At 45.7% G+C, this 6,000-nt stretch overlaps 1 pseudogene; it reads right to left on the reverse strand.

Moving 5' to 3' along the window:
- Positions 1-4,000: 4,000 nt before the first annotated feature.
- On the reverse strand, positions 4,001-5,426 carry LOC111153522 (annotated as a pseudogene).
- Positions 5,427-6,000: the final 574 nt, after the last annotated feature.

Below are 6,000 nucleotides of genomic sequence, written 5' to 3' on the forward strand. Positions count from 1 at the left end.
GAAAACCTTCATCGTCAAGCTCCTCTCTCCCCTTGCCCTGACCCCCAAGCCTCCACTTCCTCTCTGCTCCCTTGCCCTGCCCTGAGGAGGCGTCCACCCTCGCCCCTCTGCAGAAGCTATCCTTGATCTAGCCACTGATGACCTTTCCCTGGGCAACCAGTGATTTCTTTCCTGTCCTGTTCTAACTTGACCTTTCTTTGCATCAGACACTAGTGACCTTCTCCTTCTTCATGAAACCCCTCCCTGGGATTTATACACATCTTGCCAACTCTTTTAGCCAACTGTCCTCGATTTTTTTTTAATTGGTTTTCTTCCCCTTTGGGTCCTTTAAACGTTGTTTATTCCCAAATGGTGGTACTGGGATAACTCTGGAAATGAGAGGGAAAGGATCACCTAGGTGCGCTCAGTGAGTACATCGTATGCCTAAAACATTAAAGAAAAAAAAAAAAAGGCAGGGGGGTGTGGGGAAATCCCAGCAAGGAAAAACCCAGTATTACGCGGTATTACAGGATCGTGCGATGAGTCTGCTGTGAATATTTTCTGCAGAGTACCTATATTATTATAATTGGCCTTTTCTCCGAGGAAATCAGTTGCTTTAATTGTTTCATTCTTTCAAGGGACAATGTCAAAGTTGTTGAGCCCAAAACTGCTCAGTTTGATCATTTAGCTTACATGGAAAATTTTTTTCCTAAGGAATGCAGAAAGGAGTTTCTATAAAGCAATTAATTTATCCTCTTTTGCCCAGCTGAAAGCAGCAGCAAATGAGCCTGGGCTGCTTCCTGTCAGTTTAATAATAAACAACTCAGCCCTCTCTTGCCCTCATGTCTGGAGCTCCACGTGCCCCTCAAGATACAATAAATGTTTGTCCAAGACACAGGACAACTTAAAAGATCCTTAGAGTGTGGAATCCTGTTGAGAGGTTCCGATGGTCCCAAGACGCGCTTCCTGCTTATACAGCCTGTGGTTGTATAAGCACAACCAGGTGGGAGGGGCATCTGGGTGGCTCAGTGGGTTAAGCTTCTGCCTTCAGCTCAGGTCATGATCTCAGGGTCCTGGGATCGAGCCCTACATCGGGCTCTCTGCTCAGCGGGGAGCCTGCTTCTCTTCTCTCTCTCTTTCTCTCTTCCTGCCTCTCTGCCTACTTGTGATCTGTCAAATAAATAAATAAAAATTTTAAAATAAATAAAATAAAATAAGGGAGAGGGACTTTGGGCCAACGGTAACTTCATGGAGTTTTCAGGATGCTAAGAATTGTCTCGATGCTATAATTAAAAGTAACAGCATGTTCTCTGAAAGGCCAAAATTAACATGGCAGACTCGATACACTCTCACCGACCAGGCATGGAAAAGAAAGGTTTGATATTGTATTTTAAACATTTTTAAGGAAAATGTACTGAGGCTGTCCAATGGAGTTGACAACCATCTAAAACATCACTGACTTTTCTCTTGCATTTACCTTTGGAAGGGACAAGCTGTGGTCGGAGGCAGGCTACGTGTTGGGGGGAGGCTTGTCTCTGTGCTGCTTTAGAGAGCCTACAGTTGGAGATAATTCACCATGGCAAATTTGGGATGATGTGAACACTCTGGTGAAGGAAGATCTGTCCCCAAAAGGTCATGCCATAGGGCTAGCTCTGGACTTGAAGGCTTGCCGTTCTTGGCCCCGGCCCAAGATCCTGGGCATCTTCCCCATAGTCCTTTGCCTGGGCCTTCACCCTGTCTTGGGAGCTCTCAGGTAGGACAGGTAATTACAGCAGAAAGAGCAGTTACAAAGACAACCAGGCTTCAAGAGGGAAAGAGAAGATGGGCCATCGCATTCCTCCCTGCTCTGTGTAATCCTTCTCTGGTAAGTCCACATGTGGTGCCCGTACCCAACTCTGGCACCCAGGCTGAAGTAGCTAGATCAGGCCACAAGTCCATACCAGCCCAAACCAATTCATGTTGAAGAACGCATCAGCCGGCTGCCGGTTCTGAAGGTGGTTGGGGGAAAAGAAAGGTACAGTTAGAATCCTTGGAGACCATGCCTGGATGAGAACCCCAGAACATTCTGGAAATGGGTGGAGCCAAAGAGGGAAGGGAACTGAAAGGTGGAGGGGGTCTAAAGGCAACCTCACTTACGTCCCGATTTTCTTCGGGCTCTGATATTTGAGTCAGATTAAAGAAAAAAGAGAGAGAGCTCTTTACATAGGTGAATGGTGTTTCTTTGAAAGGAAGAAATGTGATATTGACCAAATAAATCTGGTAAATGAACCAGGCCATATGATGATAGAAAGTTCAGTGTTGGAGACCAAAGAACAGGGCGATGTTAATGGTTTCTTTAAAAAGTGCATACCCAGGTGGCTCAGTCGGTTAAGAATCTGACTCTTGATTTCGGCTCAGGTCATGATCTCAGGTTCCTGAGACAGAGACTTGCATTGGGCTCTGCTCAGCATGAGGTCTGCTTGTCCCTTCTCTCTCTCTCTCTCATAAATAAATAAAATCTTTAAAAAATTAAAATTAAAAAAAAAAAGATGCATACCAAGGAGAGTATAGGGAAAAATAACCAAACAACTGAGGAGTCCCTCTGGGGCTCCAGGGACACAAGCCCAAGGTAAAGCCTGAGTGTGGATGTACAGAACACTTCAGTGTTGGTGGAACCCAGCAGAGACATCTCAAATGAGGTGGTTCACCACTTGTTATACCAAAATACAGAGAGGTCATCTCCCATCATCCCAAACATTCTCCTCCTTTCCTTCTGAAAATCAAGTTTTGTGCATTGTATCACTGAATTGATTAAGTCTCTGAAGGCAGGGCAGTGTTTTTAGGACATCCGTCCTAGTTTTAGTGCTTTTGGGGGCAGGGGAAGTCAGAATTTTTAAGTTTGAGGGGCGCCTGGGTGGCTCAGTGGGTTAAGCCTCTGCCTTCAGCTCAGGTCATGATCTCAGGGTCATGGGATCAAGCCCCACATCGGGCTCTCTGCTCGGCAGGGAGCCTGTTTCCCCCCTCTCTCTGCCTGCCTCTCTACCTGCTTGTGATCTCTGTCTGTCAAACAAATAAATAAATAAAATCTTTAAAAAAAAAAAAGAATTTTTAAGTTTGAAAATGCATCTCTATTCATAGCTAATTCCAGAGGAAAACTGAGTCAGTGTTGACCACTCTAATAGGAAGATTAGAAAACCAACCCCATAAAAGGGTATGTGCGCGGTGATGAAGGGATTCTACCACAGGGTTTTCAGATGCAGAAAGGTCAAGTCTAGTTGTGTTTAGAGTAGAGACGGTCCATCTCTCTTGAAAGCTAATCCGCTCGCCCATCTGAGGCAAAACTAAACATATCATGGCATACGGAAAAAACAATCTCAACAAATTCCACGGCCGGGCCACAGTGAGAACTGATGTGGGCAGGCGAGCCAGCTGCTGGCAGCAAGGGCTGGCAATGACAAGAGGCAAGGGGTTAACCACACGGGTCTGGCCTTAGCTGAGTTTCCTACACCTGGGTTGCCACCACTGCCTTACCACTCACAACTGCATAACCTGAGCCAGCCTCTGTTTCCAAATCCACACCTTGGGATCAGAAGAACACCCTTCACCTGTTAGCCTATTACAAGAACTATAGAATTATAACAACATAATTTAATACTAGAAGACATAATTATATGCATATGAATATATAATAATACATATAATTACATGCATGGGAAGGACATAGCAGGTGTCCATAAGTACAAGAATTAATGTTGAGGGGTTTTTTTAAGATTTTTTTAAAGATTTTTTTTAAAAAAGGTAGAATTTAATCTCTATTTAAGAATACTGCAAGAGAGAAGATTCAACATAGAAATAAGAAACCCACTGAGAGGAGAAGCTCTGTACAGTTTGTACAGTCTAGAACTGGACAAGTAGATCTTTGTTGTAAAAGGTGCTTCAATAACAAACCACATTGAAAAGGAGTTCTTAGCGGAGAAACTGTAAGACAAACTCCTACCAAACAGAGCACACAACAAACCACGTTCCGCCTCAGCTGTACAAGCTAAAAGTTAAAGGTCCCAGGAGTGCCACCCTGAACTTGGAACGGAGAGCCTTCAGAGGCAGTTTCTGGCACAACCTTCCGATCTCCCTCTTCCTCTATGGAGAAATCCTTCTCAATCAAGGTTAAGGAAGCTTTGTACACTGACTGATTTTTGTGGTTTTGCAGAGCTTCCATTTGGTCCAAACCTCCTCATTCTTCCATCATTATATTGTCTCCATGTCACCTAGTTTCTCAGCAGCCCATACAGCTTCATTTTGAGTCTTAAAATCTGCCTCGGAGAGAACACCAACAAGGAAGGGGACTAACCCGTGATTCACAACTTTCTGTGTCTGGGCCTGGTGGCCAGCTGTGGTGTTTGACACTGTCCATGTAGTTTCCTTCTCAATATTGGCTTTTCAGTTTGTTAGCAGGCTGGGAAAGGCAGCAAGCCCTCCCACATCTATTTGCACCTGGGTGTGTTCATTTGTCCCACAGATAGTATTTCCTATGGCTCTTAAGGCCGGAGTCACAATGGGCAATTCAGTAGCTCCTAGAAGCTTCCCAAACTGGGGCACAACTCCTGTTTTCACAACCATTTCAGACCATTCATTTGGACCATCAGGAAGGTAGGAAATGGCCCAGCAGGGATCTGCTAGTATTTCTGGATCATCGTGATGCGGGAGACCAAGTGAGGTAGGAAGAATCAGCTGAAGAGCATCTCGGGGGTGCAGGATTCTTGTTACCACAAAGTCTTGAAAGTGTCCAAGTAAGGTTAGGTACGTAACCGTAGGCTAAAGATGACATGTCAGGAACTGCAAGGAGAGCCAGTAGCAGGTCAATTGCACTGTGCTTGATAACCAAGTCTCGAAAAACCAAACCGTCACCGGCAGTGTTTCCTAGAGCCCCCACAGCTTGTTCCACGATGTGGGCATGGGAAGATGCCAACGGAGGAATCAATGCTGGGAGAGCACCTCCATCTACCGCAGCCTTGGTCGGTTCTGATGTCCCGGAAGCAATGGTAGTGAGAGCTCGAGCAGATTCAAGCTGAGTGGGACTACAGTCAGTTCTGCCCAAGAAGGACACAAATTTTGGAATCTAACCAGCCCGGATTATGGCATCTACGGGGGGGCCGTTCTTCCCTAGAAAGCAGTTTCCTAGCAACCTGAGCAGCCTGGAGCTGGCTTTCCAATTTGTTGCTATGTATGCCTTTGACAATGTCATCAACAGACCAATTTACAGTGCCCTAGTTGTTGTGGTCTTCCTGCAGCGCTGAGGGAGCGTCATCAGGAAATCAGCTTATGCTTCCCCCTTTCAGCCTCTGGTCAACCTTCTTAGCTTTCCTCAGCTAAGGAGCTATTCGGCACCACCTCATTTCTGCACTGTCTTTCCCCTTGTTCTTGAATCTGTTAAGCTGAGCAGCTGGTGAATTAACATTCTTGTTGGTCATGGTTATGAGATAATGGGAGAAGGCTACACGGCCAGCTCAGTCTTCCACAGGAGGTGGTCCAGGGCAGGCCAGAGCAGGTCAGCTGTCCTAAGAACGTCCACCACGGATCACCCCAAGGACAGTGTGGCTAAAGATTTTATGTATTTATTTATTTGAGAGAGAGAGAGAATAAGCTAGGGGGAGGGGCAGGGAGCCCGATGTGGGACTCGATCCCAGGACCCCACAATCATGACCTGAGCCTAAGGCAGATGCTTATTAACCAACCGAGCCACCCAGACGGCCCAAGAATTAATGTTTTAAAATAATTATTAGTGACCACATTGTATCTCTCTTTCCTTCTGGCACTGCGAGAAACACACCACTGGTTTCTCAGTTTCCCCAGTTTATATTAGTCTCCCCCTGTCAATGGAGACACAGTATACAATTGATCTTTCTACTTCTCAGCCAAACAGAATTTTTAAAAAAAAGTCATAGTCACATTACTATCATTTTTGATAAGCGTGGGGCCCAAATTTCTTCTCAAGGAGAGTCTGGCGCCTGGCCCTCACCCTTTCAAGTGGATGGAGTAGGGGAG

This window comes from Enhydra lutris, unplaced genomic scaffold, assembly GCF_002288905.1.
Source record: "Enhydra lutris kenyoni isolate GAN:26980312 unplaced genomic scaffold, ASM228890v2 scaffoldscaffold33, whole genome shotgun sequence".
Taxonomy (NCBI): Eukaryota; Metazoa; Chordata; class Mammalia; order Carnivora; family Mustelidae; genus Enhydra; species Enhydra lutris.